The sequence below is a fragment of the Bos grunniens genome, chromosome 23 (assembly GCF_055505025.1).
Source record: "Bos grunniens cultivar Pamir isolate PY7600 chromosome 23, Bosgru_T2T1.0, whole genome shotgun sequence".
NCBI classification, from domain to species: Eukaryota; Metazoa; Chordata; class Mammalia; order Artiodactyla; family Bovidae; genus Bos; species Bos grunniens.
The window spans coordinates 15,590,664-15,605,560 of record NC_141187.1 but is presented as its reverse complement, the minus strand read 5'-3'; the positions used below and the strand labels follow the sequence as shown (position 1 = coordinate 15,605,560).

The window sequence follows — 14,897 nt, the reverse complement described above, 5'->3', positions numbered from 1 at the left end:
GTCTTTCCTGGGTGAATGTCTTTCCTTTGAATCCCCAGTGCTGTATCTGAGGTGTCCTTGGTTCCCCAAACCATGGTTACATGTATCAGCTGACCTTTCTGTGGCCAATCCCACTTTCCCATGAGACAAAACCTCAGAGCCCCACACCTGTCCCCTCCATCTCTGACTTGGCATGTCCTGGTAACAAGCAAGTATCTTGTTCACCATTTGAGAAGGAATATTGCCAAGAAGAAGAGAATTAAGCCTTCAGTTACATCCAGTAATCTTGAATGTTACCCTCCTGGGTTTCCTATCATACCCTTTCCACACATTCCTTGGGGGATCTCTCGAGGATAATATTCTGCCTGTCTACCAGGGATTGGCTGGTTGCCTTAACTACCCTAATTATGGGAAAGTTCTCATCCATTCATAGGTTGACACAAGCTTGGTATTTTCCAAGTTGACGTTGAACTGCAAGATTACATTGATAATAGCTGACATTCATTGAATTTCCTACGTGCTGTGCACTGTTCTAAGAGCTTCCTATAGATTGTCTCAATTTGTCATCAAAACAATCCAGTCAAGTGGGTTACTATTATCATCCCCACTGGGGAAGCTAAGGTAGAGAGGGGTTAAATAACTTGCCCAAGGTCACACAGCTAGTGAGTGGCAGAGCTGGGTAAACATTCAATAAATTGATTTACACTGAAGTTACCTACAGAACTGCAGAGACCATTAGAGATGCAGAGCTTGCTGGGTTTTAGGTCGGAGCTTGAATCTTGGTATGTGAACCTTGAACTTGAGAAAATGAACCAGAAGAAAAAGTGAGAGAGTTGGAGCAATCAGCACTAGGTGCTTTCAGCAAGCATCTGCGGACCTACTGCATGCTGAGCACTCTCTAGCGTGGAGAGAAATCAAAATAAAAGTGAAGGACACGGGGCACACACTGGAGGGGCACACTTCCCCAAGGGGCAGGGTTAAGCTGGTTTCCAGGTCTCTGGTTTTACAGAGATGGCCTATTTTCACTCCTTAAAGATAACCTATAGATCTACTACCCAGGAGGAGACGTATGGGTGGATGGATTGGCCTCAAGCCCACACGGCACCTCTGACTGGAAGAATTCACTAGATTTTAAGTTTCAAAGGGACCAGCATGGTGACGTGACCAGCTTTGGGTCAAAGGGACCCAGGCAGGACTAGAATCCTGTACCAGACAAGCAGGGGCAGAAGGATAACAACTGTGGCAATCCCAGGAGCTTCTGAGGTGGCTGGGAGGAGGCCTGGAAGAGGGCAGATGGACAGCTGCGAAGAACTGGAGGGTCCTGAATAGCCTGAGGCAGGAGCACCTGCTCCTCGAGGAGGAGGGGCATCCAGCGTGAGAAGCTGGTTTCAGAGTCTGTTTTTTGGCCTGAGTTTTCTTTCTTATAAAGTAACAGTGGTAAGTATCATCTCTGGTAAGTACGCCTGAGGAGTTACCATTTATATAGATCACACTTCAGGTTGGGAAAGGCAGAGTGATAACGGTCATTATTATTAATGATATGCATCATTGAAAACATTATTATAATTTACAGCATATTAGCAATAATATTAGGGATCTCAGGCTCACAGAATCTCAGGGCTCACAGAGCTATTAGGGGTCATCCACGCTAGCCTCCCTCAATGGGCATTAGAATCACCTGTTCAATATCCAGGAAAACTATTAGTAATCTTATTACCAGTAAGCTCACGCATGATGAATTTCAGAATTCAGCCCAGACAAGGAGCAGCTCCCTGTACTCCAGTCAGACCAGTGCTTCCTGGTGGGCCCTTGCAGAGCCATCATTCCTTCCTTCCCAAGAAATCCAGAGCCCAGAGAGAAAGTAGCTCGCAGAGACTGCTGTGGCCCAGCAATGGTAGGAAACAGCTATAGAGCCACAGTCCTGCAGGGAGAATCTCCCCTGGGTGCAGTCAGTGGCGGGGAGGAGCTGTTGTTTCCTTGCTGAATCAACCCTGGTCATGCCATTGAGAGAAGGAAGGAGGCAGGAAAGGAGCAGAAAGTACATGGTAGCCTCTGCAGTCCCTGATGTTCCTTTAATTTCTGAGCTCCACTGTCCCAGCAGTTAGAAGGACCTGGAAGATTCCAGACCTCTTCCATAGGTTCCCCCACTCATCGATTCCCCAATCCCTGCTCCCCCTTCACCCTTGTCCCAGGTCTGACATGATGATGAAAATCAAACCATCGGGGCTCTGGAATGACAAGTGCTGCCACTAAAAACCTCCCACTGGCTTTTCCTTATTCCTTTGGGTGAAAAGACCCTTCTACAAGGTAAATACTTACAGGAAGACGCTGTCAGGTGCCAGGTAAACAGGGAGAGGCTGGCTCTGTTCAAGAAAGTAGAGGGGCCAGAGGGTCCCCTTTGGAGTCAGGTGATGAGTACTCCCAAGGGGTGATGGGATGACCCCAGGCAGCCCTCTCCCCAGCCCTCTCTGCCTCTCCTTAACATCCAGGTTTCCTGTAGCAAAAACATATATCTGCTTGAGGTGGAAAGATCATAATTGGCTCCCAGTTTGGTTTTTACTTCTGAAACATCACACTAGTCCAAGCTTGAATGAAGAAAGAATGTTAGAGAAACATTTCACCCACTCTGGAGGTAGAGGGGGCTGGCTGGAGTGTGCACAGCTGGAGAGGTCCCTTGCGAGAGCTGCCAGCACACAGTTGCTTCAGGAAGGGCAACGGGACACGATACTGGGGATCAGTGACCCCCACAAGACCAAGAGCTTGGCTTCCATGTCAAAAAATAAATGGAGACAACTGTGAGTCACCCTAGAGGTCTGGGAGGAGGCGGGGAGTATCGCAACAGCAATCAAGGGGCCTCATTCTTCCTGTATCTTCACACTTTTAAGCCTTCTGTTGAGATTCTACCTTCTGAGGAATCCTTCAAACGGCTGTAGGTTAATTCAGCCCTGCCCTGCTAGGGAAGCAGAGGCTGGGACTTTCCCTGGGACTTTTCTGTTGAATTCTAGGGCCTTCTGTCCTCCGTGAGATTTATGGGAAAATGGGGTCTGTGCCAGGCATGATAAAATCCCCTTGCCTGAGCTGCCTCCATCTTTGGTTTGGAGTAAAATACAAGACAGAGCGGGCCTAGGCAAGAGTATCCAAGTCTACCCAGGAGGAATAAATGGCAACCCACTCCAGTATTCTTGCCTGGAAAAAACCCCATGGACAGAGGAGCCTCGTGGGCTATAGTCCGTGGAGTTGTAAAGAGTTGCACACGACTGAGCACTCACTCACACCATGGCTTCTTTGGTGAGCCATGTTCTTTTTCAGGTGCCTTGGCTAAGATTTTAAAATCACACACACACACACACTCACACATACACTTCTACACATTTGAGATTTTGATTGGCATTGCACTGAACCTGAAGACCAGATCCAGTGACCTGCCATCGTTGCAATATTGACTCATAACTCAAACATGGTGTCTCACTCCACTAATTTAGGTCTCTGTAATTTCCCCCAATATTTTCCCCACTTTCTGCATAAAGGGCTTGTATATCTTCTGTTAGGTTTATTCCAAGGAATTTGATGTTCTGATATGGTATAAATGGTAAAATTTCAAAATTCCAAAATTTTCATTTCATACTCTTTAAAAGACTGTTTGCTGTTTAAAATAATAATACTTTCAATGTATCATGGGGTTCATAACATGTTGAAGTAACCTATATAACATGGATAATACAATATTAAGAAAAGATCAATAAAATTATAATTAGGGGAAAAATAAATAAAATTATAATTAAAGAGTATCCAATTCTAGGGGTGGTCAACCAGTGTTCCTTCCCCACATCCAACTTTGTCTGCAGAATGGTGGAGGATGAAATGTAACTAGAGACACTTATGATACATAAAGTCAGCAGCAGAGGTAGAGAGCCTGTGTGGCATCTCACTATCAAAAAACGAATTCTTTCACATGGATTACCATTCCTTCCATTCCTTACCTAAAAACTCCAACTTATACATTACTGCTTTCCCCACTTTACAGATTCTCCAAACTGAGGATGAAAGTTGCCCATTTCCCCCCAAGTTCTTATAGAGCTTATGAAGCAGAGTGGGTCTCAAACTAAATTTTCTGACCCCACAATTGGAGTTCCCTTCACATGATACCCCCGACACTCAGCCATCACAGTGCTGGCTGCCACAACAGGAAGGCAGGCAGCCAGAGGTAGGAAAGACAACCACACAGGCAGGTCTTGGAGAGGCAGGCAAAGGCTACAGGACCCTAGGAAGTTGAGAGATGGGGCTGAGAAGGGCAGCTCTGCAGGAATTCTATGTGGATATGAGGCTTGGCCCTCTGGGGACAGCCCAGATGGAGAGGGGTCATAGACTCTAATCCATCTTGGGATAAGCAAAAAAGAATGGATGTGAGAGGGGTCCAAGCAAGGATGAGCAGGACAGGAATACAGGGCAGGATCAGAAGAGTAGTTGGGAGGACAGCTGTGCAGGTCCAAGGTGTGGATCCAGTCCATCCACCGTCCTCATCTAGAAGAGGGGGAAGGAGCTGGGGTGCACTCCACAAGGAGTACCCTTGAGGGCCCTCTACCTAGTGAAGCCAGGAGGCTAGCAGGGCCCACCAAGGAGTTGGTTGTTTTTAGGATTTGAATGATTGTAAGCTTTGAGGCTCTGATTTCTCAAAGGAACCAGTCTGGCAAAGATTCTTGACCCATGTAGTAAGAGAGTGAAAGTGAAGTCGGTCAGTCATGTCCGACTTTTTGCGACCCCATGGACTGAGGAGCCTGCAGGATCTTCAGTCCATAGGATTTTCCAGGCAAGAATACTGGAGTGGGTTGTCATTAAATCGTGGCTATGTCTGCATCTGCATTTCAAGGTCTACTGAAGGAAGAAAGGGTTGGCTTCTCCATGCTACTGGAGACTTTGGGGCACAGCTGCACCATCAAATCCACTTGCCTCTTCCAGGTCTCCACGAGGGGATGGCTGGAGACTAGATGAGTAGAGAATGATGGAAGGTGATGAGCCCCAGGCCTTTCAGATTGTTCCAGAATGCACTGACCTGCCACAGCCAGTTTCTGGGAAGACGGCTGCTGCACAGAAAGATGGAAATCTTTCAGAAAGGTTTATGGAATCTGGGTTGGCCTTGAACCAGCTTGGGGAGGGAGGACTTGGGACTGCCTTCCTTTTGGTTGTGATACACCCTAAATAGGCTAGTTCTTTTCAGAATACAAAGGATTGTCCAAGCAGGAGAGAGGGAACTAGCGTTATTTACCAAACAGTGTGGTAAGCATCTCATATACTTCATGTATTGTTCCTCATAGTCTTCACCCATCCTGGTGACCTAGGGGTTAGATCATCCATTTTCTGAGAAAACAGACACAGAGATGTTAATGACTGGCTGTAGGTCATACAACTAGTTAGGGAGAGGGCTGGAGATTTAATCACTCAATAACTGCAGTTGCCCCCAAAGTAACCTATGCAACAGCTAACGACATTAGAATTTCAGTGAATTTTCTGGAAGTTGAGCAATGAAGAGGGATTCTGACATTAAAAAGTAGAAGACATGGAGAGATGCACTAAGCAAGTATCTAGTGACTTCTCTGTGCCTCTCCCTTGCTTCTTGAGTCACACTTTGTCCTGAAAAACTAAGCACTAAATAAACCCCATGTCACTGTTTGCGTTTTTTGTTTTCACTTTCTAAAGTGTAAGGATTGGAAAGAGGGGAGAAGTAATATAGAGCAATTAGGCAAGCGCACTGCACACCCCTCCCTTCAAAGGAGTTGGGTCTTTTTCCCATTTCAGAAATGCTCATCTGTAAAATGGCCACAGTATCTCTCTACCTCCAAATCACAGAGCTCTCTACAGCACAAATAACCCATAGGATTTGAGAAGTTACAGATTCATGATGCTGGAGAAGGCAATGGCAACCCACTCCACTACTCTTGCCTGGAAAATCCCATGGACGGAGGAGCCTGGTAGGCTGCAGCCCACGGGGTCGCTACAAGTTGGACACGACTGAGCGACTTCTTTCACTTTTCACTTTCGTGCATTGGAGAAGGAAATGGCAACCCACTCCAGTGTTCTTGCCTGGAGAATCCCAGGGACAGGGGAGCCTGGTGAGCTGCCGTCTATGGGGTGACACAGAGTCGGACACGACTGAAGCAACTTAGCAGCAGCAGATCCATGATGATTGGATCAATGGTAATACTGTTATAGATTTCAGGCCACTAGTGATTATTATCTTTCCCAACATCAGGGTCTTTTCCAATGAGTCAGGTCTTTGCATCAGGTGGCCAAAGTATTGGAGTCTCAGCTTCAACATCAGTCCTTCTAATGAACACCCAGGACTGATCTCCTTTAGGATGGACTGGTTGGATCTCTTTGCAGTCCAAGGGACTCTCAAGAGTCTTCTCCAACATCACAGTTCAAAAGCATCAATTCTTCAGCGCTCAGCTTTCTTCACAGTCCAACTCTCACATCCACACATGACTACTGGAAAAACCATAGCCTTGATGGAGAAGGGGACAACAGAGGATGAGATGGTTGGGTGGCATCACTGACTCAATGAACATAAATGAGTAGACTCTGGGAGTTGGTGATGGACAGGGAGGCCTGGTGCGCTGCAGTCCATGGGGTCACAAAGAGTTGGACATGACTGAGTGACTGAACTATTATATGCATATTAGGCCCAGAGTCTAAAGGCTGGAAAGATCGGAGGTTTCCAAAGAAGCCCTCCTCCACTCACCAGTATTCCCACTGGGTGGCGTGATTATACACAGGTCCATACCTTTCATTCCTAAGTGCACCAAGGAACAGACAGATGAAGCATACTCTGTGCTTCAAGGAGCTCCAGGTTTATCCAGACTCCACCATTCCTCCTCTTTAAAAGGTGGCCAGAGCCATTACAGAAGACAACTCCAGGAGTATTCTGTGATCATCACTGACATAGAAAAACACAGAACCAGGGCCCCAGATGGAAAGTCTTAGGGAGGTCTGTTCTCTTGCCGCATCAGTTCTGGTATCCATGGTACACAGGGAAGATAGGCATGGGAGAAAGGCAGAGGCACTGGGCAAGCTCTGAGGCCCCAGGAAGCAGACGCTTGTGGACCAGGACTGCCGCTCCCACCTGCGGGGTCCAGGGATGGGGCCCACACCTCCCAGGTGCACATCACAGGCGCTCTTCCATCCCTGCTCGCATGAGGACAAAGACCCCCTCCTCCACCCTTTTCCCACCACCAATTTGTTCCTTTACAATTCTCCATTTATCCTCCATCAAGGACTAAAAGAGCAAAGTTATAAAAATAGCAACTAATAAAATTCTAGGGCCTTAATATGAATCACTGTTTACCTGCTTCCTCTGACCTGACTTTCTGGTGGATAAATTTGTTCCCTTTTAGTTCCTGCCCTATTACAATGCAAATACTCAGAAAACTCTGCCAGGTGTCTAGTAAACCAGGTAATTCCACGTCCCTAGAGGAGACAGTGATGAGTTTTATTCAAAGGCAGGGGTGGGCAGGCTGGGGTGCCCATTATAACATCCCCTCCACCCACCTCGCATTGCTCATTTCCCTGGGGATGCAAACACCTTCCACCTGGTTTAAGTGGGAAGGATAAAAAGGATCCCTATGAGTCTTCACTTCTGAATCAGCACACTGAACACAAGCTACAAGTCAAGAAGTAATGACATCTTTATTAAACTTCTCCACATTACCAGTGGTCTGAGGCTTCGGGGGAGGCTGGGTGACTGGCCAGGCCCCTTGAGTCCCACAAGCCTCCTTCATGAAAAGGCAGTTTTTGGGAACAAGATGATGCACAAAAGAGGGAAAATATACCTATATGAAGAGTCAAGTTTCCATGTTGATGGTAAACAGAAAAGCTTTGGGGTTATAGCAGAACTATGGGACAAACGGAAAAGAAGAGTGAAGACGGGACGGCAGTGGCCCAGACCTCTTAACCAAGGATCTTGGGAACCTTGGCCTTGGAGGGAACCAAAGCCCTTGAAGGTTTGGTTTTCTCCGGTTGCCTGAAGTTCAAGTCTCCTTCCTGAAGGCAAAGTACTGGATATCTGGAGGGAAGGCTTATGGGTGTGAACAAAAGTCCCAGGTCCTACCAGCAGCTCTTTTTCCAGATGGCTAATGCCACAGCAACGGCTGGGAAGGAAGAACTGGGGAAGTCCACTGGGGCAGGGACGCAGGAAGGGTGCTTCCTAGTTCCTAGAAGATGACAGGGTGGACAAAGGAACTGGCTCCATGCTCTGTTATGGCTTGACTGACCCATCCTGTGGGAGGAAAAAGGCAGAAACCTCGTACATAGAAAAGACAGCAGCTGCGGGGAGGGCAGCAGGAAGAACAGAGTTAAAACCCCAATAAGGAATTTGCAGCACATCTGTATTTCAAAGACACTGACATAACACTCCAGCTCTCACGGTGATTCAATGAGCATTATGATTTTTGTCACTTTCCAGGTGAGAACACACACTCATGAAAGGGTCAGTAAATTTCCCACGATCACACAGAGCTCGTAGGGGCATCTTTGGACTTGAAACTGATCCCGGACCTCCCACCCCTCAACTCCCAGATCTCCAGTTCATCCACCCCAACCCTTCACCAATCACAGCAGAGAGGGAGATGATAGATGAGACTAAGAAGTTAGGAAAGATACCCGCAAACCGGGAAAGGGAGGCCGGGGAAAAGCCCGGGGCGCACAGCGATGGGCCGGCACATACCTGTCCTCGGAGTCCCAGTGTCTTTCAGGACATTCGAGTGGCTCTCCTCCTTGGGATGGAAGAATGGAATCTTCCCACAAGAGAGACACAGAGGTAAAGGGAGAAAAGAGCGGAGAAATGCTCGGATGAGCCCCGAGGCGAGGGGGAAGGGGCTTGTGAAGGACTTGGGGGCCCATCTCCAACCACCGCCCATCTCCTGGCGGGACCGGGAGCACAAAACCCCTTGCACCCCTCCCTCCACAACGTCTACAACCAACCGGCGGTGAGGGACGGGGCGCTCAGTTCTCCACATCCTGGGCCTCAGGGGTTTTCCTGAATCCTTATAGCAGTTCTCATCTTCCTGAAAGGGGAGATCCCCATAAGCCCGTTCTCCAACTAAGTCAGCTTCATGCCATCTTAGAGAAAAATGAGCGAAGTGCCGCTGGAACTTAACGGATCCCAACGACTTCTTCAGGGGCCGTTGGACACGCCCACCGCCCCGCCCTCTCACCAAGCCTCCTCCAATCAGAGGCCTCCCTCCCTCTCTGCTCCTTCCGCCCCGCTGTTGTGTAGGAGGCAGTGCGGGGGAGGGGCTCTGCCCCTGCCAGAACGTTCCACAGCCTCTGAGGAATTTCCCTAGCTGCTCATGCGGTAGAGTCTGCCTGCAGTGCAGGAGACCCGGGTTCGATCCCTGGGTAGGGAAGAGCCCCTGAAGGAGGAAATGGCAACCCACTCCAGTATCCTTGCCTGGAAAATTCCATGGACGGAGGAGCCTGGCAGGCTACTGTCCACGGGGTCTCAAAGAGTCGGACACGACTGGGCAACTTCACTTCAGACCAGCTGTCCCAAGGCAAGAGTGTAAGGAAAGAAACCTGCTGGACTCCGTGTAGTTTGGGGGCTTCTGGGAAACGTCTGTGTCTTGGATGAGCCAAGCACTGTGGGAAGGAGGTGGAGGTGTGGGGTGAGGGCAGCAGAAGGGGAGGTAGGAGAGGGACTGTGAGCCCCCAGAACCTTCCAGGATATAGATAAGCTACAGTCTGGCCTCTGAGAGCAGTGGCCCGCGCTTTATAGTTAGCAGACCAGCAAACCACACTGATGATGATGTGGTGCCTCTGATCCCAGAGTCCTCACTTCTATTTTACCTCAGAGAAAAGCACCATCCAGAAGGCCCTGAGGTTGAGGCCTCGTGAGGGTTAGGGGCAGAGGTGGCGTTCAGATCCTGCTAATGACAACTTTCGACCTCCTCCCACCAATCAAGGCCCTGTCACAATAAACGAAGCTTTAACCAGTCTCAGCCAGCTTTGGGGACCCAGAGTCTTCTAGGACTAGTTGCCATTATCCTCTGCCTCCTTGTATCCCTGCAGCAGGACCTGGGGAACCCGGGTCCTTAATCAGAGTCATGGTTTCAAGCCAATGGGAGAGGGTTGCTGAGCAGATGAGGAGGCCTCTGACTTCCTAGAGAAGAGGCCCATGTGTTACTATTTGGGGCTTCCCTGGTGGCTCAGACGGTGAAGAATCTTCCTGCAGTGCAGGAGACCGTTTTTATTGGGCACTTATTTTGAAAGACTCAGTCCTGAAAAGTTCAAAATAGATCATTGTATTTGAGCATCTCATATTAATTATTTAAAAATTGAAATAAGGAGTTCTCTAGTAGTCTAGTGGTTAGGATTCCATGCTTTAACTGCAGAGGTCAGGGTTCAGCCCTGGTGGGGGAACTGAGATCCCATTAAAAAAATTGAAATAGAATTCACATAACATAAGGTTTATCATTTTAACCATTTTTTAAGTGTATGATTCAGTGGCTTATAGTACATTCACAGTACTGTCCAATCATTCCCACTACTTATTAATAATTCCAGGACATTTTTTATACATCTCCACCTCCAGGAATTCCACACACATTAAGCAGTTCATCCCCATTCTCACCTCCTGTTAGCCTCTGGCAACCTCGCATCAGCTTTCTACTTTAATGGATTTGGCTATTCTAGACTTTCTATGTAAGTGAAATCACAAGGTACATAACTTTGTGTCTGGCTTTTTAAATTATTATTAATACTTAGCATAGTATTTTCAAGATTTATCCATGTTGTAGCATGTATCACTACTTCCTTCTGTTTAAGGCTAAATAATATTCCCCTGCACAGATATACCATATTACATTTATCTGTTTCATGTTGATGGACATTTTGGATTGCTTCCACCTTTTGGTGATGAATAGTTTTGCTGTAACATTCGTGTACATGTTTTTTGTTTGAACCTATTGTTTTCACTTCTTTCAGATGTATACCAAGGAGTGGAACTACTGGGTCCTAACTGTTTAACTTTTGAGGAGCTGCCATCATGCAGTTGATGTACCATTTTATAGCCTTACCAGCAGTGTACAAGGGTTCCAGTTTCTCTGCATCCTCATCACTTTTTATTTTAAAAAGTTATAGCCATCTAAGTAAGCATGGAGTGGGCATCTCATTGTGGTTTTGATTTGCATTTCCCTTGCTTTTTGTTTTGTGACTTTTCTGCACTAGTTTTGTAAAGTTTGTATCCTTTGTCATATATGGTCATTAAAGTCTGTTCTGTTCGATTAATGGTCAGCCACCAGCTTCCCTGGTGGCTCAGACGGTAAAGAATCCACCTGCAATGCAGGAGACCTGGGTTCGATCCCTGGGTTGGGACGATCCCCTGGAGGAGGACCTGGCAATGCACTCCAGTATTCTTACCTGGAGAATCACCATGGACAGAAGAGCTTGTCAGGCTACAGTCCATGGGGTCGCAAAGAGTCAAACATGACTGAGCGACTAAGCACACACACAGTGATTCAAGAGAAATTTCCTTATGCCCTTAGAACTAAAAGAAAAAAAAAACATCCCAGTCTTTGCAGATGGACTGTGCGTGTGCGTGTGTGTGTACATGCATTCAGCACTTGGCCAAGCAGATTACAACTTGGCCTAAGCCTTCACTCCTTGCTCCTGCAGAGCCTGAAGTCAGCCAGAGGTAAGAGCCTAGGGCCTTCTCAGGTCTTTTCTGAGCATGTGTCCAGCCGTGAATGTGGGCATGGACTTCTAGATTCCCAGAAAGAGGTGACAGCTTTTCAAAATCCTTATTCCCCAAAGCATCTCCTTCCCTAGCCTTTCCTTCCAAGCTTTCAGGTTATTGTTTTCCCCAACTATTATTCCCAGTTTCCAGAAGCAACTATGTAAGTATGCATGTATGTATGTATGCATACATACATTTGCCTTTAAATGTTTTGAGCAAAGTTTTCCTAGGTAGCTGCTTCAACCCTGGGAATGTTCTTAGGTGAAAATAAGCAAGCCATTTAAGACAGTTCTTCAAGGAACCACCAGGTAGGTTAAAACAAAAACCACATTTGCGAATAAGGCCTGTTCTGCTCCCTCTGGTTACCAGGTACACACTGGGAATGCCAGCCATTGTCTTCAGGCCACTGCAAGCTGGGAAGCAGGAGATGGTATTGTACCATGGTAAGTTAAAATGTCTCAAAGCTGTCTTATCTAGACTTATCTGGTTTTTTCACCTTAATTATTTAATTATTTCCCTGCTTGTGGTAAATTTTGATTTGATTCCAGAGTTCTGAAAAAAGTTGATTCTCATCAGTTTTTGCCAGTTCATTCATTGCCTTTGTGGAAAACAAACTTTTGGAGTTCCTACTTCTCATTTTTTGTGGGTGTCATCTTCCCCATATTCCTTTGAAGTAAGTGCTTATTAGGAGCTAAGTTCTGAGGAAGTTCAGTAACCTGTTCGTGTTGCATGAAGGAACATTAAGAGCCAGGATTTGACTTGTTGGACTTTAGAGCCAATTTTATCCAATTATACATTTATTCTCTAATTCAAGAGTATCTATCTTCCCTCTATGAAATGCTAGGTACATTGTTGTAGAAATAGGATTTCTTCATTGTACACAATAGCAAAGATTCCTATCCCTGAGAACTTGTATTTTTATGGAGAGAGATTCATAATACACAAACTATATATTTGATATTAGAACTTAAGTGTTATGGAATTAAAAAATTGGGATACTTAAGGTACAGAAGGGAATCGTTGCTATAGGAGTGGTATGAATACAATTATTTAACATGTATCTTGTTTTAGTTGCCAATTTATAGAAAAGTCCCAAGGATAGTACATGAATTGCTGTCTATACATACTTAGATCTATTCATGGTTAACATTTTGCTGTATTTGCTTTATCATTCTGTCTCTCTCTCTCTCATTGAGTAATTTCATCATGCCTGTTTACTCCTTTATAATTATTTTTTTCCTAACAATAAGGAAATTCTGTTGTATGAGCTCAGTATTGTTAACAATCAGGAAAGTTACCATCTATACAATACTAGTATTTAATCAACAATTTATATTCTAATTTCCTCTATTATTCAAGCAGTGTCCTTTACACCAATTATGTTTTCCAGCCCAGGATTCAATTCAGCCTATTTGCATTTAGTTGTTCCAAGTGTCTTCAATTTGAAACAGTTCCCTCTTCTTTTATATTTTATTACATGTGGATTGGATTCAGTTAGTGTATTCTTGGCAGAAACTCTGCTTAAGTGAATTTTGTCAGTGAAATACAGAAGAGGGCCATGATGTTGGCTTGTCCCATTATTGATAGTGCTAATGTTCATCACTTCAAAATGTTTTTAAGCCAGATTTAACCATTGTAAAGTTGTTACTTTTTTCTTTTGTAACTAATAAGTAATTTGTTGGAAGATACCTAGAGATGATGTAAATATCTTTTCCCTCATGTTGTTTCAATTTTATTCTTTGAATATGTAAAATATTAACATGATTCTAAATTTCAAACCATATACAATGCATAATCAGTGAATTTTTACTCAATCCCCTACTCTTTCCACCCAGTTCATTTGCATATATGTGTAGAAAGGGGCACTTTTTTTTTTTTTTAGTGTTCATTTTCTTTATTTGGCTGCACCAGGTAGGAAATGGCAACCTGCTCCAGTATTCTTGCCTGGGGAATCCCATGGACAGAGGAGCCTGGCAAGCTACAGTCCATGGGGTTGAAAAAGACTCAGACACGACTTAGTGACTCAACAACAAAAACAAGGTCTTAATTGTGGCAGACGTGTGGGATCTAGTTCCCTGGTCAGGGTTCGTTCAAACCTGGGCCCCCTGTGTCAAGAGCACAGGGTCTTAGCCACTGAACTACACTTGTCAATCACCCTGGGATTATATTTATTGGTTAGCTTTACTACTGCCCTCTTGTCTGTCTGAGCTATTTATGTATTTAGCTTTATTATTTTCTTTTTCTGGGCTTTTTAGGGGTAATTATTATTTTTATTCTTCTCTTTTGAGCGATATATGTGTTTATGACTGAATTTTCCTCTTATCTATGCGTTAAATATGTCTTGATAGGATATTTAGTGTTTTAATTATTCTTTTATTTTTCCAGAATTCTCTATTTCCTGTTGGCATTTTTGTAATCACCTAAGAATTGTTTAATAAAAGATTGTTTTTCAATTCCAGTCAGAAGGACATATTACAAATATTTTTCGATCTGAAAGTCTTTTCTTAGCAGTTTTATTGAGGTATAATTAACAGAAGAAATCGCATATATTTAAGTACAATTTGATAAGTTCTGACAATTATAAACACCAGGGAAATCATCACCATTACAGTCAAGTTAGTGAGCAATTAAACTCAAGTTTGTGTGTGTCCCTTTGTAATTTCTCTCACCCCTCATTCCTTCAAGCAACCACTGACCTGCTTTGTCACTGTAGATTATTTGGCATTCATAGAATTTTATATAAATGGAATCATAAAGGATGCAGTTTTTTATTATCTGGATTTTTTAATTTAGCATAATTGTTTTGATACTCATCCATGTTTTAGTGTTCATTTCTTCTTATTGCAGAACAGAATCAAATTGGAAATATGTACAACAATTTGTTTATCTATCAATATTTATCAGCTGATGATGAGCGCTTGTGTTGTTTCCAGTTTAGTTAAAACAAATAAAGCTGCTCTGAACATTAGTGTAAAATTTGTAAGGACATATGCTTTCATTCTCTTGGATAAATACCTAGGAATAGAATGACTGGATCATATGATGTGTCTATGTTGTAAAAATTGCCAAGTTATTTTCCAAATAGACTGTGGTTTTTATGTTCCCTGGAGAGTATATGAGAGTTTCAGTTTCTCCACGTTCTCACCAACACTTAGCACAGTTTGTTTTGTTTTTAATTTTAGCCATTATATAA

The 14,897-nt window shown here is 44.7% G+C and overlaps 2 long non-coding RNA genes across 2 annotated transcripts; one reads left to right on the top strand and one right to left on the bottom strand.

Moving 5' to 3' along the window:
• Positions 1–7,634: 7,634 nt before the first annotated feature.
• Positions 7,635–10,353, bottom strand: LOC147346756 (uncharacterized). Its single transcript, XR_015152711.1, has 4 exons — positions 9,817–10,353; positions 8,953–9,609; positions 8,696–8,765; positions 7,635–8,248 (listed from the first exon to the last, which is right to left on the bottom strand). It is a non-coding gene; the product is annotated as an uncharacterized LOC147346756 (long non-coding RNA).
• A 600-nt stretch (positions 10,354–10,953) lies between these two features.
• On the top strand, positions 10,954–14,162 carry LOC147346755 (uncharacterized). The gene is made up of 2 exons (XR_015152712.1): positions 10,954–12,147; positions 13,616–14,162. It is a non-coding gene; the product is annotated as an uncharacterized LOC147346755 (long non-coding RNA).
• Positions 14,163–14,897: the final 735 nt, after the last annotated feature.